Source organism: Lampetra fluviatilis, unplaced genomic scaffold, assembly GCF_964198595.1.
Source record: "Lampetra fluviatilis unplaced genomic scaffold, kcLamFluv1.1 SCAFFOLD_569, whole genome shotgun sequence".
Lineage (NCBI taxonomy): Eukaryota > Metazoa > Chordata > Hyperoartia > Petromyzontiformes > Petromyzontidae > Lampetra > Lampetra fluviatilis.
In genome coordinates this window covers 32975-60000 of record NW_027621224.1, presented here as the reverse complement: position 1 = coordinate 60000, position 27026 = coordinate 32975, and the positions used below count along the sequence as shown (strand labels likewise).

The following is a 27026-nucleotide window of genomic DNA, read 5'->3' as shown; positions in this document are numbered from 1 at the left end:
GGTGATGGTGGTGGTGATGGTGGTGGTGGTGGTGGTGATGGTGGTGATGGTGGTGATGGTGGTGGTGATGGTGGTGATGGTGGTGATGGTGCTGATGGTGGTGGTGATGGTGGTGATGGTGGTGATGGTGGTGGTGGTGATGGTGGTGATGGTGGTGGTGGTGGTGGTGATGGTGGTGATGGTGGTGATGGTGGTGGTGGTGATGGTGGTGGTGGTGGTGGTGGTGATGGTGGTGGTGGTGGTGGTGATGGTGGTGATGGTGGTGGTGGTGATGGTGGTGGTGGTGGTGGTGGTGATGGTGATGGTGGTGATGGTGGTGATGGTGGTGGTGGTGATGGTGGTGATGGTAGTGGTGGTGATGGTGGTGGTGGTGATGGTGGTGGTGGTGATGGTGGTGGTGATGGTGGTGGTGGTGGTGATGATGGTGGTGGTGGTGGTGGTGATGGTGGTGGTGGTGGTGGTGGTGATGGTGGTGGTGGTGATGATGGTGGTGATGGTGGTGATGATGGTGGTGATGGTGGTGATGGTTGTGGTGGTGGTGATGGTGGTGATGGTTGTGGTGGTGGTGGTGGTGATGGTGATGGTGGTGATGGTTGTGGTGGTGGTGGTGATGGTGGTGATGGTGGTGATGGTGGTGGTGATGGTGGTGGTGGTGATGATGGTGGTGGTGGTGGTGGTGATGGTGGTGGTGGTGGTGGTGATGGTGGTGGTGGTGGTGGTGATGATGGTGGTGATGGTGGTGGTGGTGATGGTGATTGTGGTGATGGTGGTGGTGATGGTGGTGATGGTGGTGATGGGGGCTCTGGACCGGTGCGAGGGGCTGGTAACCCCTCCACCTTCAATTAATCACCAGTGAACCACCAATTAAACTTAAATATCTAACTAATCAGCTTGTGCCGGAGGCCCCGGGGGGACAGGCGTCTAAGACGTCTCCTGGCCAAACCCCAAATTGGCGGAGCCAGGAGATTGAATCTTTACCCTCGGGGCTCCTCCAGAAACACACAGAGAGACACACACACACAGAGACACACACAGAGACACACACAGAGACACAGACACACACACAGAGACACAGACACACACACAGAGACACACAGAGACACAGACACACACACAGAGACACAGACACACACACAGAGACACACAGAGACACACACACAGACACACACAGAGACACACACAGAGACACACACAGAGACACAGACACACACACAGAGACACACAGAGACACACACACAGACACACACAGAGACACACACAGAGACACACACAGAGACACACACAGAGACACACACACAGAGAGACACACACACAGAGACACACACAGAGACACACACATAGACACAGACACACACACAGAGACACAGACACACACACAGAGACACACAGAGACACACACACAGACACACACAGAGACACACACAGAGACACACACACAGAGACACAGACACACACACAGAGACACACACACAGAGACACACACAGAGACACACACACAGAGACACACACAGAGACACAGACACACACACAGAGACACACACAGAGACACACACACACACACAGAGACACATAGAGACACAGACACACACAGAGACACAGACACACACAGAGACATACACACACACACACAGAGACACAGACACACACACAGAGACACACACAGAGACACACACACACACACACACACAGAGACACATAGAGACACAGACACACACAGAGACACAGACACACACAGAGACATACACACACACAGAGACACAGACACACACACAGAAACAACGAAAAGCCACTTCGTGTGGCCACGTGGACTGTTCGAACGCTCACTGCGGAGGAGAGGCTGCCACTCCTCTGTCGGGAGCTGGACCGGTACCGCCTGGATCTCTGTGGCATTCAGGAGGTCCGGTGGACTGGTCATTGTGTGAGTGTGCTCAGAGGAGAGGCTGCCACTCCTCTGTCGGGAGCTGGACCGGTACCATCTGGATCTCTGTGGCATTCAGGAGGTCCGGTGTACTGGTCATTGTGTGAGTGTGCTCAGAGGAGAGGCTGCCACTCCTCTGTCGGGAGCTGGACCGGTACCGCCTGGATCTCTGTGGCATTCAGGAGGTCCGGTGGACTGGTCATTGTGTGAGTGTGCTCAGAGGAGAGGCTGCCACTCCTCTGTCGGGAGCTGGACCGGTACCATCTGGATCTCTGTGGCATTCAGGAGGTCCGGTGTACTGGTCATTGTGTGAGTGTGCTCAGAGGAGAGGCTGCCACTCCTCTGTCGGGAGCTGGACCGGTACCATCTGGATCTCTGTGGCATTCAGGAGGTCCGGTGGACTGGTCATTGTGTGAGTGTGCTCAGAGGAGAGGCTGCCACTCCTCTGTCGGGAGCTGGACCGGTACCATCTGGATCTCTGTGGCATTCAGGAGGTCCGGTGGACTGGTCATTGTGTGAGTGTGCTCAGAGGAGAGGCTGCCACTCCTCTGTCGGGAGCTGGACCGGTACCATCTGGATCTCTGTGGCATTCAGGAGGTCCGGTGGACTGGTCATTGTGTGAATGTGCTCAGAGGAGAGGCTGCCACTCCTCTGTCGGGAGCTGGACCGGTACCATCTGGATCTCTGTGGCATTCAGGAGGTCCGGTGGACTGGTCATTGTGTGAGTGTGCTCAGAGGAGAGGCTGCCACTCCTCTGTCGGGAGCTGGACCGGTACCGCCTGGATCTCTGTGGCATTCAGGAGGTCCGGTGGACTGGTCATTGTGTGAGTGTGCTCAGAGGAGAGGCTGCCACTCTTCTGTCGGGAGCTGGACCGGTACCGCCTGGATCTCTGTGGCATTCAGCAGGTCCGGTGGACTGGTCATTGTGTGAGTGTGCTCAGAGGAGAGGCTGCCACTCCTCTGTCGGGAGCTGGACCGGTACCATCTGGATCTCTGTGGCATTCAGGAGGTCCGGTGTACTGGTCATTGTGTGAGTGTGCTCAGAGGAGAGGCTGCCACTCCTCTGTCGGGAGCTGGACCGGTACCGCCTGGATCTCTGCGGCATTCAGCAGGTCCGGTGGACTGGTCATTGTGTGAGTGTGCTCAGAGGAGAGGTTGCCACTCCTCTGTCGGGAGCTGGACCGGTACCATCTGGATCTCTGTGGCATTCAGGAGGTCCGGTGTACTGGTCATTGTGTGAGTGTGCTCAGAGGAGAGGCTGCCACTCCTCTGTCGGGAGCTGGACCGGTACCGCCTGGATCTCTGCGGCATTCTGGAGGTCCGGTGGACCGGCTCTGGCTCCTGCCACCATGAGGGGTGGACAGTCCTCTACTCGGGGCAGGAGACTGCCAAACAAACAGGGTGTGGCTCTTCTTCCGAACAAAAGAATGAAGGGGGCGTGGGAGCGTGGCGGTGAGGTGTGGGAAGCTGTAAGCCCCAGGCGACTTTGGGCTCGCCTTCCCGTCAACCGGAGGCGATGAGTGGTGGTCGTGGTTACTTACAGTGAGGGAAAAAAAGTATTCGATCCCCTGCTGATTTTGTACGTGTGCCCACTGACAAAGAAATGATCAGTCTAGAATGTTAACGGTTTATTTGGACAGTGAGAGACAGAATAACAGCAGCAAAATGCGGAAAAGCGCATGTCAAAAATGTTATAAGTTGATTTGCATTTTAACGAGGGAAATAAGTATTTGACCCCCTCTGCAAAAAAACACGACTTAGTACTTGTTGGCAATCACAGAGGTCGGACGTTTTTTGTAGTTGGCCACCAGGTTTGCACACATCTCGGCAGGGATTTTGTCCCACCACTCCTCTTTGCAGATCTTCTCCAAGTCTCGATTTGAAGCTTTCGTGACCGCAGCAGCAGGGATTCATCTTCTTGGTTCTTTCGGTAAAGTCGCCACGTAGAAGGGAAGTACTAAAATAATAAAAATAAAACATAAAATAATATAATAATTATTTTATTATGTTTTATTTGTATTATTTTATTACCTCCCTTCTACATAATAAAATAATAATTATTTTAATAATATAATAATTATTGTATCATGTTTTATTTCTATTATTTTATTACTTCCCTTCTACGGGACTTTACCGAACGAACCAAGAAGACTTCTCCAAGTCGTTCACGTTTCGAGGCTGACGTTTGGCAACTCGAACCTTCAGCTCCCTCCACAGAATTGATTTGGGATTAAGGTCTAGAGACTGGCTAAGGCCACTCCAGGACCTCAATGTCCTTCTTCTTGAGCCACACCTCTGTTGCCTTGGCCGTGTGTTTTGGGTCACGGTCATGCGTAGTGACGTACCAGCGGATGCGGGCCCATGTCCTTGACACCAGGACCTACCGTGGAGCTGATCTGCCCTCTGACAAATCGACTAGTCATCTGTAAGATGCGCCTGCCATTCTTCCGCTCCGGTGGTGGCGGGTGTACACCCAGGACCCCCATTCAAACCCTTAGTGGCCTGGGTCTCAGCTTAGCCGATGAAAGTTGCAAGCGAGAATGTCATCGTCGCTTGTGCCTGGGGTTGGCGTCGTCCCCCACTCCTCCTGATGTCGAGGGGGAAATGGCCGAGGTTTAGGTCTGAGACCAGGTAAAGGCACCGGGGCAGAGATGATCTCCAAAGCGAAAATGCTGATGGAGGGTGGCGTTTGTGCACAGACTGCCCTACACGACATCATAACAACAGTCTGGGCCACTGGACGGGTTTCCACAGGATTGGAAGGATGCCCTGGTGGTCCCCGCTCTTTAAGAAGGAGGACCGCACAGACTGTAACAACTACAGGGGCCATCTCACTCCTCAGTGTGAGGCCGGGAAATGTCCTGGCAATGATTATAATTCAACATCGCCTTGCCAGGCACGCTGGGGAGAGGCTTGCGGAGCCCCAATGGGGTTTCAGGAAAGGGCGGTCCTGCACAGATGCCATATTTTCTGTCCGTCTGCTACAGCAGAGGTTGTAGGGAATTCCAACAAGACCTACATCTTTGCTTTATTGACCTGGTCAAGGCCTATGATACCAACAGTAGGCCTGAGCTCTGGGTTGTTCTTCGTGCTTTCGGAGTACCCGACCCTCTGCTCACGATCATTAAGGACCTTCATGATGGTGTAGTGTGTGGTTGTGGTTGTTGTTGTGTGTGGATGTGGTTTTTCTTGTGTGTAGTGTGTGGTCCTGGCAATGATTATAATTCAACATCGCCTTGCCAGGCACGCTGGGGAGAGGCTTGCGGAGCCCCAATGGGGTTTCAGGAAAGGGCGGTCCTGCACAGACGCCATATTTTCTGTCCGTCTGCTACAGCAGAGGTTGTAGGGAATTCCAACAAGACCTACATCTCTGCTTTATTGACCTGGTCAAGGCCTATGATACCAACAGTAGGCCTGAGCTCTGGGTTGTTCTTCGTGCTTTCGGAGTACCCGACCCTCTGCTCACGATCATTAAGGACCTTCATGATGGTGTAGTGTGTGTGGTTGTGGTTGTTGTTGTGTGTGGATGTGGTTTTTCTTGTGTGTAGTGTGTGGTCCTGGCAAGGATTATTCAACGCCACCTTGCCAGGCACGCTGAGGGGAGGCTTGCGGAGCCCCAATGCGGTTTCAGGAAAGGGCGGTCCTGCACAGACGCCATGTTTTCTGTCCGTCTGCTACAGCAGAGGTTGTAGGGAATTCCAACAAGACCTACATCTTTGCTTTATTGACCTGGTCAAGGCCTATGATACCAACAGTAGGCCTGAGCTCTGGGTTGTTCTTCGTGCTTTCGGAGTACCCGACCCTCTGCTCACGATCATTAAGGACCTTCATGATGGTGTAGTGTGTGTGGTTGTGGTTGTTGTTGTGTGTGGATGTGGTTTTTCTTGTGTGTAGTGTGTGGTCCTGGCAAGGATTATTCAACGCCACCTTGCCAGGCACGCTGAGGGGAGGCTTGCGGAGCCCCAATGCGGTTTCAGGAAAGGGCGGTCCTGCACAGACGCCATGTTTTCTGTCCGTCTGCTACAGCAGAGGTTGTAGGGAATTCCAACAAGACCTACATCTCTGCTTTATTGACCTGGTCAAGGCCTATGATGCCATCAGTAGGCCTGGGCTCTGGGTTGTTCTTCGTGCTTTCGGAGTACCCGACCCTCTGCTCACGATCATTAAGGACCTTCATGATGGTGTAGTGTGTGTGGTTGTGGTTGTTGTTGTGTGTGGATGTGGTTTTTCTTGTGTGTAGTGTGTGGTCCTGGCAAGGATTATTCAACATCGCCTTGCCAGGCACGCTGAGGGGAGGCTTGCGGAGCCCCAATGCGGTTTCAGGAAAGGGCGGTCCTGCACAGACGCCATGTTTTCTGTCCGTCTGCTACAGCAGAGGTTGTAGGGAATTCCAACAAGACCTACATCTTTGCTTTATTGACCTGGTCAAGGCCTATGATACCAACAGTAGGCCTGAGCTCTGGGTTGTTCTTCGTGCTTTCGGAGTACCCGACCCTCTGCTCACGATCATTAAGGACCTTCATGATGGTGTAGTGTGTGTGGTTGTGGTTGTTGTTGTGTGTGGATGTGGTTTTTCTTGTGTGTAGTGTGTGGTCCTGGCAAGGATTATTCAACGCCACCTTGCCAGGCACGCTGAGGGGAGGCTTGCGGAGCCCCAATGCGGTTTCAGGAAAGGGCGGTCCTGCACAGACGCCATGTTTTCTGTCCGTCTGCTACAGCAGAGGTTGTAGGGAATTCCAACAAGACCTACATCTCTGCTTTATTGACCTGGTCAAGGCCTATGATGCCATCAGTAGGCCTGGGCTCTGGGTTGTTCTTCGTGCTTTCGGAGTACCCGACCCTCTGCTCACGATCATTAAGGACCTTCATGATGGTGTAGTGTGTGTGGTTGTGGTTGTTGTTGTGTGTGGATGTGGTTTTTCTTGTGTGTAGTGTGTGGTCCTGGCAAGGATTATTCAACATCGCCTTGCCAGGCACGCTGAGGGGAGGCTTGCGGAGCCCCAATGCGGTTTCAGGAAAGGGCGGTCCTCGTGCACAGATGCCATATTTTCTGTCCGTCTGCTACAGCAGAGGTGTAGGGGATTCCAACAAGACCTACATCTCTGCTTTATTGACCTGGTCAAGGCCTATGATACCATCAGTAGGCCTGGGCTCTGGGTTGTTCTTCGTGCTTTCGGAGTCCCCTGACCCTCTGCTCACGATGGCACCTGCTGGGTCTGCCCCGTGACCTCCTCCTCATGCACCTAGCCTGGCACAGCAGTACAACCCATGGCACCTGCTGGGTCTGTCACGTGACCTCCTCATGCACCTAGCCTGGCACAGCAGTACAACCCATGGCACTTGCTGGGTCTGCCCCGTGACCTCCTGCCAGCGGGCGTTCGACACTTCACGTGGTAGCCTCAAGGTGCACTTGGCCTGGCACAAGCGTCGTGGTGACGTCACCGCCACTTAGTGGTGAATGGCGGTTGTTGTTGTTGTTGAGTGGGTGAGTGAGTGGGTGAGTAGGTGAGTGGGTGGGTGAGTGAGTGGGTGAGTGGGTGGGTGAGTGAGTGGGTGAGTGAGTGAGTGAGTGGGTGAGTGAGTGGGTGAGTGGGTGAGTGAGTGGGGTGAGTAGGTGAGTGGGTGGGTGAGTGAGTGAGTGAGTGAGTGAGTGGGTGGGTGAGTGAGTGAGTGGGTGTGGTGGGTGGGTGGGTGAGTGAGTGGGTGGTGAGTGGGTGAGTGGGTGGTGGTGAGTGAGTGAGTGGGTGAGTGGGTGAGTGGTGAGTGAGGGGTGAGTGAGTGGGGAGTGGGTGAGTGAGTGGGGAGTGGGTGAGTGAGTGAGTGGGTGAGTGGGTGAGTGGGTGGGTGAGTGAGTGAGTGGGTGAGTGGGTGGGTGAGTGAGTGGGTGAGTGAGTGAGTGGGTGGGTGAGTGAGTGAGTGGGTGAGTGGGTGGGTGGGTGAGTGAGTGGGTGGTGAGTGGGTGAGTGAGTGGGTGGTGAGTGGGTGAGTGGGTGAGTGGGTGGGTGAAGTGAGTGAGTGGGTGAGTGGGTGAGTGAGTGGGTGAGTGAGTGGGTGAGTGGGTGGGTGAGTGAGTGGGTGAGTGGGTGGGTGAGTGGGTGAGTGGGTGAGTGAGTGGGGTGAGTGAGTGGGTGAGTGGGTGAGTGGGTGGGTGAGTGAGTGGGTGAGTGGGTGGGTGAGTGAGTGGGTGAGTGAGTGAGTGAGTGGGTGGGTGAGTGAGTGAGTGGGTGAGTGGGTGGGTTGGTGAGTGAGTGGGTGGGTGAGTGGGTGAGTGGGTGAGTGGGTGGGTGAGTGGGTGAGTGGGGTGAGTGGGTGGGTGAGTGGGTGGGTGGGGTGAGTGGGTGGGTGAGTGGGTGAGGTGGGTGGGTGGTTGAGTGAGTGAGTGGGTGAGTGAGTGGGTGAGTGGGTGGGTGAGTGGGTGGGTGAGTGGGTGAGTGGGTGGGTGAGTGGGGTGAGTGGGTGGGTGAGTGGGTGAGTGGGTGGGGTGAGTGGGTGAGTGGGTGGGTGGGTGAGTGGTGAGTGGGTGGGTGGTTGAGTGAGTGGGTGAGTGAGTGGGTGAGTGGTGAGTGAGTGGGTGAGTGGGTGAGTGAGTGGGTGAGTGGGTGAGTGAGTGAGTGGGTGAGTGGGTGAGTGAGTGGGGTGAGTGGGTGAGTGAGTGGGTGAGTGAGTGAGTGGGTGAGTGGGTGAATGGGTGGTGTGAGTGGGTGAGTGGGTGAGTGGGTGGGTGAGTGGGTGAGTGGGTGAGTGGGTGGGTGAGTGAGTGGGTGAGTGAGTGGGTGAGTGAATGGGTGAGTGGGTGAGTGAGTGAGTGGGTGAGTGGGTGAGTGGGTGAGTGGGTGGGTGAGTGGGTGAGTGGGTGAATGAGTGAGTGAGTGAGTGGGTGGGTGAGTGAGTGGGTGAGTGGGTGAGTGGTGGGTGAGTGAGTGGGTGAGTGAGGTGGGTGAGTGAGTGGGTGAGTGGTGGGTGAGTGGGTGGGTGAGTGGGTGAGTGGGTGTGTGAGTGGGTGGTGAGTGGGTGAGTGGGTGAGTGGGTGGGTGAGTGAGTGGGTGAGTGGGTGGGTGAGTGAGTGGGTGAGTGAGTGAGTGAGTGGGTGGGTGAGTGAGTGAGTGGGTGAGTGGGTGGGTGGGTGAGTGGGTGAGTGGGTGGGTGAGTGAGTGAGTGGGTGGGTGAGTGGGTGAGTGGGTGGGTGAGTGGGTGGGTGGGTGGGTGAGTGGGTGAGTGGGTGGGTGGGTGGTTGAGTGAGTGGGTGAGTGAGTGAGTGGGTGAGTGGGTGAGTGGGTGGGTGTGTGGTGAGTGGGTGAGTGGGTGGGTGAGTGAGTGTGTGAGTGAGTGGGTGGGTGAGTGAGTGAGTGAGTGGGTGAGTGGGTGGGTGGGTGAGTGAGTGGGTGGTGAGTGGGTGAGTGGGTGAGTGGGTGGGTGAGTGAGTGAGTGGGTGAGTGGGTGAGTGGGTGAGTGAGTGGGTGAGTGAGTGGGTGAGTGGGTGGGTGAGTGAGTGGGTGAGTGGGTGGGTGAGTGGGTGAGTGGGTGAGTGAGTGGGTGAGTGAGTGGGTGAGTGGGTGAGTGGGTGGGTGAGTGGGTGGGTGAGTGAGTGGGTGAGTGAGTGGGTGGGTGGGTGAGTGAGTGGGTGGGTGAGTGGGTGAGTGGGTGAGTGGGTGGGTGAGTGGGTGAGTGGGTGGGTGGGTGAGTGGGTGGGTGGGTGGGTGGGTGAGTGGGTGGGTGAGTGGGTGAGTGGGTGGGTGGTTGAGTGAGTGAGTGAGTGGGTGAGTGAGTGGGTGAGTGGGTGGGTGGGTGAGTGGGTGGGTGAGTGGGTGAGTGGGTGGGTGAGTGGGTGAGTGGTGTGGGTGAGTGGGTGAGTGGGTGAATGGGTGGGTGAGTGGGTGGGTGAGTGGGTGAGTGGGTGGGTGGGTGAGTGGGTGAGTGGGTGGGTGGTTGAGTGAGTGGGTGAGTGAGTGGGTGAGTGAGTGAGTGAGTGGGTGAGTGGGTGAGTGAGTGGGTGAGTGGGTGAGTGAGTGGGTGAGTGGGTGAGTGAGTGAGTGGGTGAGTGGGTGAGTGAGTGGGTGAGTGGGTGAGTGAGTGAGTGGGTGAGTGGGTGAATGGGTGGGTGAGTGGGTGAGTGGGTGAGTGGGTGGGTGAGTGGGTGAGTGAGTGGGTGAGTGAGTGGGTGAGTGAATGGGTGAGTGGGTGAGTGAGTGAGTGGGTGGGTGAGTGAGTGAGTGGGTGAGTGGGTGAGTGGGTGGGTGAGTGGGTGAATGAGTGAGTGAGTGAGTGGGTGAGTGGGTGGGTGAGTGAGTGGGTGAGTGGGTGAGTGGGTGAGTGAGTGGGTGAGTGGGTGAGTGGGTGGGTGAGTGAGTGGGTGAGTGGGTGGGTGAGTGGGTGAGTGAGTGGGTGAGTGAGTGAGTGGGTGAGTGAGTGGGTGAGTGAATGAGTGGGTGAGTGGGTGAGTGGGTGAGTGGGTGGGTGAGTGGGTGAGTGGGTGGGTGGGTGGCTGGGTGAGTGGGTGAGTGGGTGAGTGGGTGAGTGGGTGAGTGGGTGGGTGGGTGAGTGGGTGGGTGAGTGGGTGAGTGGGTGGGTGAGTGGGTGAGTGGGTGGGTGAGTGGGTGAGTGGGTGAGTGGGTGGGTGAGTGGGTGAGTGGGTGGGTGGGTGAGTGGGTGAGTGGGTGGGTGGTTGAGTGAGTGGGTGAGTGAGTGAGTGAGTGAGTGGGTGAGTGGGTGAGTGAGTGGGTGAGTGGGTGAGTGAGTGGGTGAGTGGGTGAATGGGTGGGTGAGTGGGTGAGTGGGTGAGTGGGTGGGTGAGTGGGTGAGTGGGTGAGTGGGTGGGTGAGTGAGTGGGTGAGTGAGTGGGTGAGTGAGTGAGTGGGTGAGTGGGTGAGTGGGTGAGTGGGTGGGTGAGTGGGTGAGTGGGTGAATGAGTGAGTGGGTGAGTGGGTGAGTGAATGGGTGAGTGGGTGAGTGAGTGAGTGGGTGAGTGAGTGGGTGAGTGGGTGGGTGAGTGGGTGAGTGGGTGAGTGGGTGAGTGGGTGGGTGAGTGAGTGGGTGAGTGGGTGAGTGAGTGGGTGAGTGAGTGAGTGGGTGAGTGAGTGGGTGAGTGAGTGAGTGGGTGAGTGAGTGGGGAGTGGGTGAGTGAGTGAGTGGGTGAGTGAGTGAGTGGGTGAGTGAGTGAGTGAGTGGGTGAGTGAGTGGGTGAGTGGGTGAGTGAGTGGGTGAGTGAGTGGGTGAGTGGGTGAGTGGGTGGGTGAGTGGGTGAGTGGGTGGGTGAGTGAGTGGGTGAGTGAGTGGGTGACTGAGTGGGTGAGTGGGTGAGTGAGTGAGTGAGTGGGTGAGTGGGTGGGTGAGTGGGTGAATGGGTGAATGAGTGAGTGGGTGAGTGGGTGAGTGAGTGGGTGAGTGAGTGAGTGGGTGAGTGGGTGAGTGGGTGGGTGAGTGGGTGAGTGGGTGAGTGGGTGAGTGAGTGGGTGAGTGGGTGAGTGGGTGGGTGGGTGAGTGGGTGAATGGGTGAGTGGGTGGGTGGGTGAGTGGTTGAGTGGGTGGGTGAGTGGGTGAGTGGGTGAGTGGGTGGGTGGGTGGGTGAGTGGGTGAGTGGGTGGGTGAGTGGGTGAGTGGGTGGGTGAGTGGGTGAGTGGGTGAGTGGGTGGGTGAGTGGGTGGGTGAGTGGGTGAGTGGGTGAGTGGGTGGGTGGGTGGGTGAGTGGGTGGGTGGGTGGGTGAGTGGGTGAGTGGGTGAGTGGGTGGGTGAGTGGGTGAGTGGGTGGGTGAGTGGGTGAGTGGGTGGGTGAGTGGGTGAGTGGGTGGGTGAGTGGGTGGGTGAGTGGGTGGGTGAGTGGGTGAGTGGGTGGGTGGGTGGGTGAGTGGGTGAGTGGGTGAGTGAGTGGGTGAGTGGGTGAGTGGGTGAGTGAGTGGGTGAGTGGGTGAGTGAGTGAGTGGGTGAGTGAGTGACGATTGGCGGTTGTTGTTGTTGTTGTTGGCGATGATTGTGATGGTGTTGATGTTGATGATGGTGTTGATGTTGTTGATGTTGTTGATGTTGTTGATGATTGTGATGGTGTTGATGTTGTTGATGTTGTTGATGTTGTTGATGTTGTTGATGTTGTTGATGTTGTTGATGTTGTTGATGTTGTTGATGTTGTTGATGATGATGTTGTTGTTGACAGAAATTCCACACGATCTCCAGGAGTTGTTGGAAGATCCAGCAATTGGCAAGGTAATTACCCATCACCACCATCACCACCATCACCACCATCACCATCACCACCGCCACCATCACCATCATCACCATCATCACCACCATCACCATCATCACCACCACCACCGCCACCATCACCATCATCACCATCACCACCATCACCATCATCACCATCACCATCATCACCACTATCATCATCACCATCACCACCACTATCATCACCACCACCAATATCACCACCCCCACCATCATCACCACCATCACCACCATCACCATCATCACCACCACTATCATCACCACCACCAATATCACCACCCCCACCACCATCACCATCATCACCACCATCACCATCATCACCAACACTATCATCACCACCACCAATATCACCACCCCCACCATCATCACCACCATCACCACCATCACCATCATCACCACGTGACCAACTTGCCAATCATAAACTTTGTTGTTGTTGTGGTGGTGGTGGTTTTGGTTGTGGTCCCTGCAGTTGTAAGTGGCTGTTGTTGATGCGATGGTTAAGTGGTTGTGTTGTGGTGGTTGTGGTGGTCTTTGTTGTCGTGGTGGTGTTGGTTGTTGTGGTGGTTGTTGTGGTGGTGATGTTGGTGATGGGGGGTGGTCGTGGTGATGGAGGTGGTGATGGAGGTGGTGATGGGGGTGGTGGTGATGGGGGTGGTGATGGAGGTGGTGATGGGGGTGGTGGTGATGGGGGTGGTGGTCGTGGTGATGGAGGTGGTGATGGAGGTGGTGATGGGGGTGGTGGTGATGGGGGGTGGTCGTGGTGATGGAGGTGGTGATGGAGGTGGTGATGGGGGTGGTGGTGATGGGGGTGGTGATGGAGGTGGTGATGGGGGTGGTGGTGATGGGGGTGGTGGTCGTGGTGATGGAGGTGGTGATGGAGGTGGTGATGGGGGTGGTGGTGATGGGGGGTGGTCGTGGTGATGGAGGTGGTGATGGAGGTGGTGATGGGGGTGGTGGTGATGGGGGGTGGTCGTGGTGATGGGGGTGGTGGTCGTGGTGATGGAGGTGGTGATGGAGGTGGTGATGGGGGTGGTGGTGATGGGGGTGGTGGTCGTGGTGATGGAGGTGGTGATGGAGGTGGTGATGGGGGTGGTGGTGATGGGGGGTGGTCGTGGTGATGGGGGTGGTGATGGGGGTGGTGGTGATGGGGGTGGTGATGGAGGTGGTGATGGAGGTGGTGGTGATGGGGGTGGTGGTCGTGGTGATGGAGGTGGTGATGGGGGTGGTGGTGGTGATGATGGTGGTGATGGTAGTGGTGATGGAGGTGCTGATGGAGGTGGTGATGGTAGTCGTGGTGGTGATGGTGATTGTGGGGGATAGTGGTGGTGATGGTGGTGTAGGAGAGGCTGCCACTCCTCTGTCGGGAGCTGGACCGGTACCATCTGGATCTCTGTGGCATTCAGGAGGTCCGGTGGACTGGTCATTGTGTGAGTGTGCTCAGAGGAGAGGCTGCCACTCCTCTGTCGGGAGCTGGACCGGTACCGCCTGGATCTCTGCGGTATTCAGGAGGTCCGGTGGACCGGCTCTGGCTCCTGCCACCATGAGGGGTGGACAGTCCTCTACTCGGGGCAGGAGACTGCCAAACAACAGGGAGTGGCTCTTCTTCTGAACAAAAGAATGAAGGGGGCGTGGGAGCGTGGCGGTGAGGTGTGGGAAGCTGTAAGCCCCAGGCTACTTTGGGCTCGCCTTCCCATCAACCGGAGGCGAGGAGTGGTGGTCGTGGTTACTTATGCCCCCACCGAAGACGAACATCCGTGGAGGGATGCAGGCAAAGCCGATGAGTCAGAAGCCTTCTATGACCTCCTGTCACAGGTGCTGGCTAAAGTGGCCACTCGGGACAGAGTCATCTTGTTGGGTGACTTCAATGCCCGAGTTGGCCATGATGCTGGCACCTGGTCTGGAGTGATTGCAAGGCATGGGCCAGATCAGCTCAATAACAACGGTAGGAGGCTGCTAGATTTTTGTGCAGCCCATGGGCTTGTAATTACCAACACGCTGTTCCGGCATCGGCGCATCCAAAGATCTGGACAAAGTCCCATCGGTGAGCTCCTCCGGCAGGCAAGGCTGTGTTGGCTGGGTCATGTAGCCCGCATGCCCAGCCACCGCATACCTAAACAGCTTTTGTTCGGCCGGATCGAGGGGGCTAAACGGGCGCGGCACGGGCTAGAGAAGAGATGGAGTGATGGGTGAGTGGGTGGGTGAGTGTGTGGGTGAGTGAGTGGGTGAGTGGGTGAGTGAGTGGGTGAGTGGGTGAGTGAGTGGGTGAGTGTGTGAGTGACACGGGCTAGAGAAGAGATGGAGTGATGTGGTACATGAGGACGTGGAGCTGAGTGGACTTGCCGATGACTGGTACCAGCGGTGTCAAGATCGGCCTCAGTGGAGGAGGCTCGTGAAGGACGCTACTGGGCAGTGCCAGGCTAGGTGCACCTTGAGGCTACTGGGCAGTTGGAGGCAGTCGCCCTCCAACAACAACGGAGGGCGGAGGAGCGACGCTCACAACAACGAGCGGAGCGCCGGGTGGCTAAAGCACAGCAAGTTGGCACAGTAGGGGGCACAGGTGGTGCATCAGCCACTGGGTCTGTCACGTGACCTCCTCCTGCACCTAGCCTGGCACAGTAGGGGTGGTACAGCTGGGTCTGTCACGTGACCTCCTGGTGCACCTAGCCGGGCACAGTAGAGGGTGGTACAGCTGGTAGCGTCTGTCACGTGACCTCCTCCTGGTGCACCTAGCCTGGCACAGTAGGGGGTGGTACAGCTGCTGGGTCTGTCACGTGACCTCCTGGTGCACCTAGCCTGGCACAGTAGAGGGTGGTACAGCTGGTAGCGTCTGTCACGTGACCTCCTGGTGCACCTAGCCTGGCACAGTAGGGGTGGTACAGCTACTGGGTCTGTCACGTGACCTCCTCCTGGTGCACCTAGCCTGGCACAGTAGGGGTGGTACAGCTGGGTCTGTCACGTGACCTCCTGGTGCACCTAGCCTGGCACAGTAGGGGTGGTACAGCTGGGTCTGTCACGTGACCTCCTGGTGCACCTAGCCTGGCACAGTAGGGGTGGTACAGCTGCTGGGTCTGTCACGTGACCTCCTGGTGCACCTAGCCTGGCACAGTAGAGGGTGGTACAGCTGGTAGCGTCTGTCACGTGACCTCCTGGTGCACCTAGCCTGGCACAGTAGAGGGTGGTACAGCTGGTAGCGTCTGTCACGTGACCTCCTGGTGCACCTAGCCTGGCACAGTAGGGGGTGGTACAGCTACTGGGTCTGTCACGTGACCTCCTGGTGCACCTAGCCTGGCACAGTAGGGGGTGGTACAGCTACTGGGTCTGTCACGTGACCTTCTGCACCTAGCCTGGCACAGTAGGGGTGGTACAGCTGGGTCTGTCACGTGACCTCCTGGTGCACCTAGCCTGGCACAGTAGGGGTGGTACAGCTGGGTCTGTCACGTGACCTCCTGGTGCACCTAGCCTGGCACAGTAGGGGTGGTACAGCTACTGGGTCTGTCACGTGACCTCCTGGTGCACCTAGCCTGGCACAGTAGGGTTGGTACAGCTTCTGGGTCTGTCACGTGACCTCCTGGTGCACCTAGCCTGGCACAGTAGAGTGGTACAGCTGGTAGCGTCTGTCACGTGACCTCCTCCTGCACCTAGCCTGGCACAGTAGAGGGTGGTACAGCTGGTAGCGTCTGTCACGTGACCTCCTGGTGCACCTAGCCTGGCACAGTAGGGGGTGGTACAGCTGCTGGGTCTGTCACGTGACCTCCTGGTGCACCTAGCCTGGCACAGTAGGGGGGGTACAGCTGCTGGGTCTGTCACGTGACCTCCTGGTGCACCTAGCCTGGCACAGGCCCCGTGGTGATGTCACCGTGGTGGTGGTGGTGATTGTGGTTGTTGTTGAGGCGGGATTGGTGGTGGCGGTTGTAGTGGCGGTTGTGGTTGTGGCTGTTGAGGTGGGAGTGGTGGTGGCGGTTGTAGTGGTGGTTGTGATTGTGGTTGTTGTTGAGGCGGGATTGGTGGTGGCGGTTGTAGTGGTGGTTGTGGTTGTTGTTGTTGTTGAGGTGGGAGTGGTGGTGGCGGTTGTAGTGGTGGTGGTTGTTGTTGTTGAGGTGGGAGTGGTGGTGGCGGTTGTAGTGGTGGTGGTTGTTGTTGTTGAGGTGGGAGTGGTGGTGGCGGTTGTAGTGGTGGTGGTTGTTGTTGTTGAGGTGGGAGTGGTGGTGGCGGTTGTAGTGGTGGTGGTTGTTGTTGTTGTTGTGGGAGTGGTGGTGGCGGTTGTAGTGGTTGTTGTTGTTGTTGAGGTTGGAGTGGTGGTGGCGGTTGTAGTGGTGGTTGTGGTTGTTGTTGTTGTTGAGGTGGGAGTGGTGGTGGCGGTTGTAGTGGTGGTTGTGGTTGTTGTTGTTGTGGGAGTGGTGGTGGCGGTTGTAGTGGTTGTTGTTGTTGTTGAGGTGGGAGTGGTGGTGGCGGTTGTAGTGGTGGTTGTGGTGGTTGTTGTTGTTGAGGTGGGAGTGGTGGTGGTGGTTGTAGTGGTGGTTGTGGTTGTTGTTGTTGTGGGAGTGGTGGTGGCGGTTGTAGTGGTGGTTGTGGTTGTTGTTGTTGTTGAGGTGGGAGTGGTGGTGGCGGTTGTAGTGGTGGTTGTGGTTGTTGTTGTTGTGGGAGTGGTGGTGGCGGTTGTAGTGGTTGTGGTTGTTGTTGAGGTGGGAGTGGTGGTGGCGGTTGTAGTGGTGGTTGTGGTTGTTGTTGAGGTGGGAGTGGTGGTGGCGGTTGTAGTGGTGGTTGTGGTTGTTGTTGATGAGGTGGGAATGGTGGTGGCGGTTGTAGTGGTAGTGGTTGTTGTTGTGGTTGTTGTTGAGGTGGGAGTGGTGGTGGCGGTTGTAGTGGTTGTTGTTGTTGTTGAGGTGGGAGTGGTGGTGGCGGTTGTAGTGGTAGTGGTTGTGGTTGTTGTTGTGGTTGTTGTTGAGGTGGGAGTGGTGGTGGCGGTTGTAGTGGTTGTTGTTGTTGAGGTGGGAGTGGTGGTGGCGGTTGTGGTTGTTGTTGTTGTTGTTGTTGAGGTGGGAGTGGTGGTGGCGGTTGTTGTGGTTGTTGTTGTTGTTGTTGAGGTGGGAGTGGTGGTGGCGGTTGTGGTTGTTGTTGTTGTTGTTGAGGTGGGAGTGGTGGCGGTTGTTGTGGTTGTTGTTGTTGTTGAGGTGGGAGTGGTGGCGGTTGTGGTTGTTGTTGTTGTTGTTGAGGTGGGAGTGGTGGTGGCGGTTGTTGTGGTTGTTGTTGTTGTTGAGGTGGGAGTGGTGGTAGTGGTTGTTGTTGTTGTTGTTGTTGAGGTGGGAGTGGTAGTGGTTGTTGTTGTTGTTGTTGTTGAGGTTGGAGTGGTGGTGGCGGTTGTAGTGGTAGTGGTTGTTGTTGTTGTTGTTGTTGAGGTTGGAGTGGTAGTGGTGGCGGTTGTAGTGGTAGTGGTTGTTGTTGTTGTTGAGGTTGGAGTGGTGTTGGCGGTTGTAGTGGTAGTGGTTGTCGTTGAGGTTGGAGTGGTGGTGGCGGTTGTAGTGGTAGTGGTTGTGGTTGTTGTTGTTGTTGAGGTGGGAGTGGTGGTGGCGGTTGTAGTGGTAGTGGCGGTTGTAGTGGTAGTGGTTGTGGTTGTTGTTGTTGTTGAGGTTGGAGTGGTGGTGGTGGCGGTTGTAGTGGTAGTGGTAGTGGTTGTGGTTGTTGTTGTTGTTGTTGTTGAGGTGGGAGTGGTGGTGGTGTTGGCGGTTGTAGTGGTAGTGGTTGTGGTTGTTGTTGTTGTTGTTGTTGAGGTGGGAGTGGTGGTGGTGTTGGCGGTTGTAGTGGTAGTGGTTGTGGTTGTTGTTGTTGTTGTTGAGGTGGGAGTGGTGGTGGCGGTTGTAGTGGTAGTGGTTGTGGTTGTTGTTGTTGTTGTTGAGGTTGGAGTGGTGTTGGCGGTTGTAGTGGTAGTGGTTGTGGTTGTGGTTGTTGTTGTTGAGGTTGGAGTGGTGTTGGCGGTTGTAGTGGTAGTGGTTGTGGTTGTGGTTGTTGTTGTTGTTGAGGTGGGAGTGGTGGTGGCGGTTGTAGTGGTAGTGGCGGTTGTAGTGGTAGTGGTTGTGGTTGTTGTTGTTGTTGAGGTTGGATTGGTGGTGGTGGCGGTTGTAGTGGTAGTGGTAGTGGTTGTTGTTGTTGTTGTTGTTGAGGTGGGAGTGGTGGTGGTGTTGGCGGTTGTAGTGGTAGTGGTTGTGGTTGTTGTTGTTGTTGTTGTTGAGGTGGGAGTGGTGGTGGTGTTGGCGGTTGTAGTGGTAGTGGTTGTGGTTGTTGTTGTTGTTGTTGAGGTGGGAGTGGTGGTGGCGGTTGTAGTGGTAGTGGTTGTGGTTGTTGTTGTTGTTGTTGAGGTTGGAGTGGTGTTGGCGGTTGTAGTGGTAGTGGTTGTGGTTGTGGTTGTTGTTGTTGTTGAGGTGGGAGTGGTGGTGGCGGTTGTAGTGGTAGTGGCGGTTGTAGTGGTAGTGGTTGTGGTTGTTGTTGTTGTTGAGGTTGGATTGGTGGTGGTGGCGGTTGTAGTGGTAGTGGTAGTGGTTGTTGTTGTTGTTGTTGTTGTTGTTGAGGTGGGAGTGGGTCTAGATGTGGACAGGTGGAGAGTTCGCTCCGAGTGCGGCGTCCATCTCCGTGGGGAGGTCGACCTACGCGAACTCGCCACCATCAAGGTAGCAGCAACCACCACAACCATCGCAACCACCACAACCACCGCAACAACCACCACAACAACAACCGCAACCACAACCACCACCACCACCACAACCACTGCAACAACCACCGCAACAACCACCGCAACAACCACCACAACCGCAACAACAACCGCAACAACCGCAACAACCGCAACAACCACCGCAACCACAACCGCAACCACAACCGCAACCACAACCGCAACAACCACAACAACCACCGCCACAACCAGCCACAACCACCACAACCGCAACAACCACCGCAACAACCACCGCAACAACCACAACCACAACAACAACCGCAACCACAACCGCAACAACCACCGCAACAACTACCACAACAACCACAACCACAACAACAACCACAACAACCACAACCACAACAACAACCGCAACAACCACCGCAACAACCACCGCAACAACTACCGCTACCACAACCACCAGCCACAACCACCGCAACCACCGTAACAACCACCGCAACAACCACCGCAACAACAACCGCTACCACAACCACCAGCCACAACCACCGCAACAACCACCGCAACAACTACAACAACCACCACAACCGCAACAACCACCGCAACAACCACCGCAACAACCACAACAACCACCACAACCGCAACAACTACCACAACAACCACCGTAACAACCGCAACAACCACCGCAACCGCAACAACCACCGCAACAACCACCGTAACAACCGCAACAACGACCGCAACAACCACCACAACCGCAACAACCACCGCAACAACCACCGCAACAACCGCAACAACCACCACAACCGCAACAACCACCGCAACAACCACCGTAACAACCGCAACAACCACCGCAACCACAACAACCACCGCAACAACCACCGTAACAACCGCAACAACGACCGCAACAACCACCGCAACAACCACCGTAACAACCGCAACAACCACCGCAACAACCACAACAACCACCACAACCGCAACAACCACCGCAACAACCACCAGCCACAACCACCGCAACAACAACCGCTACCACAACCACCGCAACAACCACCGCAACAACCACCACCGCAACAACCGCTACCACAACCACCAGCCACAACAACCACCGCAACAACCACCACCGCAACCACCACCAGCCGGTCCAGCTCCCGACAGAGGAGTGGCAGCTTCTCCCCAAAGTAGCCTGGGGCTTACAGCTTCCCACACCTCACCGCCACGCTCCCACGCCCCCTTCATTCTTTTGTTCAGAAGAAGAGCCACTCCCTGTTGTTTGGCAGTCTCCTGCCCCGAGTAGAGGACTGTCCACCCCTCATGGTGGCAGGAGCCAGAATCAGTCCACAGACCTCCTGTATAACACACAGAGATCCGAGTGGTACCGGTCCAGCTCCAGACAGATCCGTGGCAGCCTTGCTTACCCACACCAGAATCAGTCCACCGGATTTCCTGAATACCGCAGAGATCCAGGCGGTATCAATCTAGCTCCTGACAGAGTATTGGCGGCCTCTCCTACACAAATACAGCAGAACCAGACATCCTGAAAGCCACAGAGATCCAGACGTTACCGGTCCAGCTCCCGACAGAGCAATCGGCAGCCTCTCCTACCCACACCAGAATCAGTCCATTGGATTTCCTGAATACTGCAGAGATCCAGGCGGTATCAATCTAGCTCCCGAGAGAGTATTGGCAGCCTCTCATCCACAAATACAGCAGAACCAGTCCACCATACCTCCTGTATAACACTAACTGAGATCCAGGCGGTACCGGTCCAGCTCCCGACAGAGGAGTGGCAGCCTCTCTTACCCACACCAGAATCAGTTCACCGGATTTCCTGAATACCGCAGAGATCCAGGCGGTATCAATCTAGCTCCCGAGAGAGTATTGGCAGCCTCTCATCCACAAATACAGCAGAACCAGTCCACAGACCTCCTGTATACCACAGAGATCCAGACGGTACCGGTCCAGCTCCCGACAGAGTATTGGCAGCCTCTCCTCCACAACAACAGCAGAACCAGACATCCTGAAAGCCACAGAGATCCAGACGGTACCGGTCCAGCTCCCGACAGAGGAGTGGCAGCCTTTCTGACCCACACCAGAATCAGTCCACCGGATTTCCTGAATACCGTAGAGATCCAGGGGTAACCAATCTAGCTCTTGACAGAGGAGTGGCAGCCTTCCCTCCACACCCACACACCATAACCAGTCCAGCAGACATCCTGAAAGCCACGGAGATCTAGACGGTACCGGTCCAGCTCCCGACAGAGGAGTGGCAGCCTCTCCTACACAAATACAGCAGAACCAGACATCCTGAAAGCCACAGAGATCCAGACTGTACCGGTCCAGCGCCCGCCAGAGGAGTGGCAGCCTCTCTTACCCACACTAGAAACAGTCCACAGATCTCCTGTATACCACAGAGATCCAGACGGTACCGGTCCAGCTCCCGACAGAGTATTGGCAGCCTCTCCTCTACAAATTCAGCAGACGCAGTCCACAGACCCCCTGTATAACACACAGAGATCCAGGCGGTACCGGTCCAGCTCCCGACAGAGGAGTGGCAGCCTCTCCTCCACAATTACAGCAGAACCAGTCCACAGACCTCCTGTATAACACACAGATCCAGACGGTACCGGTCCAGCTCCCGACAGAGGAGTGGCAGCCTCTCCTCCACAAATACAGCAGAACCAGTCCACAGATCTCCTGTATACCACACAGAGATCCAGAGGGTACCGGTCCAGCTCCCGACAGAGGAGTGGCAGCCTCTTTTACCCACACCAGAATTTCTCGACCGGATCTCCTGAATACCGTAGAGATCCAGTTGTAACCAATCTAGCTCCTGACAGAGGAGTGGCAGCCTCCCCTCCACACCCACACACCATTACCAGTCCAGCAGACATCCTGAAAGCCACAGAGATCTAGACGGTACCGGTCCAGCTCCCGACAGAGGAGTGGCAGCCTCTCCTACACAAATACAGCAGAACCAGACATCCTGAAAGCCACAGAGATCCAGACGGTACCGGTCCAGCTCCCGACAGAGCAATCGGCAGCCTTTCTTACCCACACCAGAACCAGTCCACAGACATCCTGAATACCACAGAGATCCAGACGGTACTGGTCCAGCTCCCGACAGAGCAATCGGCACCCTTTTTTACCCACACCAGAATCAGTCCACCGGATTTCCTGAATACCGTAGAGATCCAGGGGTAACAAATCTAGCTCCTGACAGAGAAGTGGCAGCCTCTCAAGAGAGATCCAGGCGGTACCGGTCCAGCTCCCGACAGAGCAATCGGCAGCATCTCTTACCCACACCAGAACCAGTCCAGCAGACATCCTGAAAGCCACAGAGATCCAGGGGTAACCAATCCAGCTCCCGACAGAGTATTGGCAGCCTCTCCTCCACAAATACAGCAGAACCAGTCCACAGATCTCCTGTATACGACACAGAGATCCAGACGGTACCGGTCCAGCTCCCGACAGAGGAGTGGCAGCCTCTATTACCCACACCAGAATCAGTCCACCGGATTTCCTGAATACCGTAGAGACCCAGGGGTAACCAATCTAGCTCCTGACAGAGGAGTGGCAGCCTCCCCTCCACACCCACACACCATAACCAGTCCAGCAGACATCCTGAAAGCCACAGAGATCTAGACGGTACCGGTCCAGCTCCCGACAGAGTATTGGCAGCCTCTCCTACACAAATACAGCAGAACCAGACATGCTGAAAGCCACAGAGATCCAGGCGGTACCGGTCCAGCTCCCGACAGAGCAATCGGCACCCTTTCTTACCCACACCAGAACCAGTCCACCGGATTTCCTGAATACCGTAGAGATCCAGGGGTAATCAATCTAGCTCCCGACAGAGGAGTGGCAGCCTCTCCTCCACAAATACAGCAGAACCAGACATCCTGAAAGTCACAGGGATCCAGGCGGTACCGGTCCAGCTCCTGACAGAGCAATCTGCAGCATCTCTTACCCACACCAGAACCAGTCCAGCAGACATCCTGAAAGCCACAGAGATCCAGGGGTAACCAATCCAGCTCCCGACAGAGTAGTGGCAGCATCTCCTCCACAAATACAGCAGAACCAGTCCATCATACCTCCTGTATAACACACAAAGATCCAGACGGTACCGGTCCAGCTCCCGACAGAGGAGTGGCAGCCTCCCTTACCCACACCAGAATCAGTTCACCGGATTTCCTGAATACCGCAGAGATCCAGGCAGTATCAATCTAGCTCCCGACAGAGTATTGGCAGCCTCTCATCCACAAATACAGCAGAACCAGTCCACAGACCTCCTGTATACCACAGAGATCCAGACGGTACCGGTCCAGCTCCCGACAAGAGTAGTGGCAGCCTCTCCTCTGCACAGAGATCCAGGCGGTACCGGTCCAGCTCCCGACAGAGCAATCGGCAGCCTCCCTTACCCACACCAGAATCAGTCCACCGGATTTCCTGAATACCGTAGAGATCCAGGCGGTATCAATCCAGCTCCCGACAGAGTATTGGCAGCCTCTCATCCACAAATACAGCAGAACCAGTCCACAGACCTCCTGTATAACACACAGAGATCCAGGTGGTACCGGTCCAGCTCCCGACAGAGCAATCGGTAGCCTTTTTTACCCACACCAGAACCAGTCCAGCAGACATCCTGAAAGCCACAGAGATCCAGGGGTAACCAATCCAGCTCCCGACAGAGTATTGGCAGCCTCTCCTCCACAAATACAGCAGAAACAGTCCACAGATCTCCTGTATACCACAGAGATCCAGGCAGTACCGGTCCAGCTCCCGACAGATGAGTGGCAGCCTCTCCTCTGCACAGAGATCCAGACGGTACCGGTCCAGCTCCCGACAGAGGAGTGGCAGCCTCTCCTCTGCACAGAGATCCAGACGGTACCGGTCCAGCTCCTGACAGAGGAGTGGCAGCCTCCCCTCCACACCCACACACCATTACCAGTCCAGCAGACATCCTGAAAGCCACAGAGATCTAGACGGTACCGGTCCAGCTCCCGACAGAGGAGTGGCAGCCTCTCCTACACAAATACAGCAGAACCAGACATCCTGAAAGCCACAGAGATCCAGACGGTACCGGTCCAGCTCCCGACAGAGCAATCGGCAGCCTTTCTTACCCACACCAGAACCAGTCCACAGACATCCTGAATACCACAGAGATCCAGACGGTACTGGTCCAGCTCCCGACAGAGCAATCGGCACCCTTTTTTACCCACACCAGAACCAGTCCACCGGATTTCCTGAATACCGTAGAGATCCAGGGGTAACAAATCTAGCTCCTGACAGAGAAGTGGCAGCCTCTCAAGAGAGATCCAGGCGGTACCGGTCCAGCTCCCGACAGAGCATTCGGCAGCATCTCTTACCCACACCAGAACCAGTCCAGCAGACATCCTGAAAGCCACAGAGATCCAGGGGTAACCAATCCAGCTCCCGACAGAGTATTGGCAGCCTCTCCTCCACAAATACAGCAGAACCAGTCCACAGATCTCCTGTATACGACACAGAGATCCAGACGGTACCGGTCCAGCTCCCGACAGAGGAGTGGCAGCCTCTATTACCCACACCAGAATCAGTCCACCGGATTTCCTGAATACCGTAGAGACCCAGGGGTAACCAATCTAGCTCCTGACAGAGGAGTGGCAGCCTCCCCTCCACACCCACACACCATAACCAGTCCAGCAGACATCCTGAAAGCCACAGAGATCTAGACGGTACCGGTCCAGCTCCCGACAGAGTATTGGCAGCCTCTCCTACACAAATACAGCAGAACCAGACATGCTGAAAGCCACAGAGATCCAGGCGGTACCGGTCCAGCTCCCGACAGAGCAATCGGCACCCTTTCTTACCCACACCAGAACCAGTCCACCGGATTTCCTGAATACCGTAGAGATCCAGGGGTAATCAATCTAGCTCCCGACAGAGGAGTGGCAGCCTCTCCTCCACAAATACAGCAGAACCAGACATCCTGAAAGTCACAGGGATCCAGGCGGTACCGGTCCAGCTCCTGACAGAGCAATCTGCAGCATCTCTTACCCACACCAGAACCAGTCCAGCAGACATCCTGAAAGCCACAGTGATCCAGGGGTAACCAATCCAGCTCTCGACAGAGTAGTGGCAGCCTCTCATCCACAAATACAGCAGAACCAGTCCACAGACCTCCTGTATAACACACAGAGATCCAGACTGTACTGGTCCAGCTCCCGACAGAGTAGTGGCAGCATCTCCTCCACAAATACAGCAGAAGCAGTCCACAGACCTCCTGTATAACACACAGAGATCCAGGTGGTACCGGTCCAGCTCCCGACAGAGCAATCAGCAGCCTTTTTTACCCACACAAGAACCAGTCCAGCAGACATCCTGAAAGCCACAGAGATCCAGGGGTAACCAATCCAGCTCCCGACAGAGTATTGGCAGCCTCTCCTCCACAAATACAGCAGAAGCAGTCCACAGATCTCCTGTATACCACAGAGATCCAGGCAGTACCGGTCCAGCTCCCGACAGATGAGTGGCAGCCTCTCCTCTGCACAGAGATCCAGACGGTACCGGTCCAGCTCCCGACAGAGGAGTGGCAGCCTCTTCTCTGCACAGAGATCCAGACGGTACCGGTCCAGCTCCTGACAGAGGAGTGGCAGCCTCCCCTCCACACCCACACACCATAACCAGTCCAGCAGACATCCTGAAAGCCACAGGGATCTAGACGCTACCGGTCCAGCTCCTGACAGAGGAGTGGCAGCCTCTCCTACACAAATACAGCAGAACCAGACATCCTGAAAGCCACAGAGATCCAGACGGTACTGGTCCAGCTCCCGACAGAGTATTGGCAGCCTCTCCTCCACAAATACAGCAGAACCAGTCCACAGACCTCCTGTATAACACACAGATCCAGACGGTACCGGTCCAGCTCCCGACAGAGGAGTGGCAGCCTCTCCTCCACAAATACAGCAGAACCAGTCCACAGATCTCCTGTATACCACACAGAGATCCAGACGGTACCGGTCCAGCTCCCGACAGAGGAGTGGCAGCCTCTTTTACCCACACCAGAATCAGTCAACCGGATCTCCTGAATACCGTAGAGATCCAGTTGTAACCAATCTAGCTCCTGACAGAGGAGTGGCAGCTTCCCCTCCACACCCACACACCATTACCAGTCCAGCAGACATCCTGAAAGCCACAGAGATCCAGACGGTACTGGTCCAGCTCCCGACAGAGTATTGGCAGCCTCTCCTCCACAAATACAGCAGAACCAGTCCACAGACCTCCTGTATAACACACAGATCCAGACGGTACCGGTCCAGCTCCCGACAGAGGAGTGGCAGCCTCTCCTCCACAAATACAGCAGAACCAGTCCACAGATCTCCTGTATACCACACAGAGATCCAGACGGTACCGGTCCAGCTCCCGACAGAGGAGTGGCAGCCTCTTTTACCCACACCAGAATCAGTCAACCGGATCTCCTGAATACCGTAGAGATCCAGTTGTAACCAATCTAGCTCCTGACAGAGGAGTGGCAGCTTCCCCTCCACACCCACACACCATTACCAGTCCAGCAGACATCCTGAAAGCCACAGAGATCTAGACGGTACCGGTCCAGCTCCCGACAGAGGAGTGGCAGCCTTTCTTACCCACACCAGAACCAGTCCACAGACATCCTGAATACCACAGAGATCCAGACGGTACTGGTCCAGCTCCCGACAGAGTATTGGCAGCCTCTCCTCCACAAATACAGCAGAAGCAGTCCACAGATCTCCTGTATAACACACAGAGATCCAGGCGGTACTGGTCCAGCTCCCGACAGAGCAATCGGCACCCTTTCTTACCCACACCAGAACCAGTCCACCGGATTTCCTGAATACCGTAGAGATCCAGGGGTAACAAATCTAGCTCCTGACAGAGGAGTGGCAGCCTCTCAAGAGAGATCCAGGCGGTACCGGTCCAGCTCCCGACAGAGCAATCGGCAGCATCTCTTACCCACACCAGAACCAGTCCAGCAGACATCCTGAAAGCCACAGAGATCCAGGGGTAACCAATCCAGCTCCCGACAGAGTATTGGCAGCCTCTCCTCCACAAATACAGCAGAACCAGTCCACAGATCTCCTGTATACCACACAGAGATCCAGACGGTACCGGTCCAGCTCCCGACAGAGGAGTGGCAGCCTCTCTTACCCACACCAGAATCGGTCCACCGGATCTCCTGAATACCGTAGAGATCCAGGCGGTATCAATCTAGCTCCCGACAGA

At 55.9% G+C, this 27026-nt stretch overlaps 1 long non-coding RNA gene across 1 annotated transcript in view; it reads left to right on the top strand.

Annotated features, from left to right (window-relative positions):
* The window catches only part of LOC144954943 (uncharacterized), a 45438-nt gene that overhangs the window by 2722 nt on the left and 15690 nt on the right, over positions 1–27026 (top strand). The window contains exons 3-4 of the long non-coding RNA XR_013641445.1: positions 12063–12112; positions 18694–18792. This is a non-coding gene — a long non-coding RNA (uncharacterized LOC144954943). The remainder of the gene's footprint in view (positions 1–12062; positions 12113–18693; positions 18793–27026) is intronic.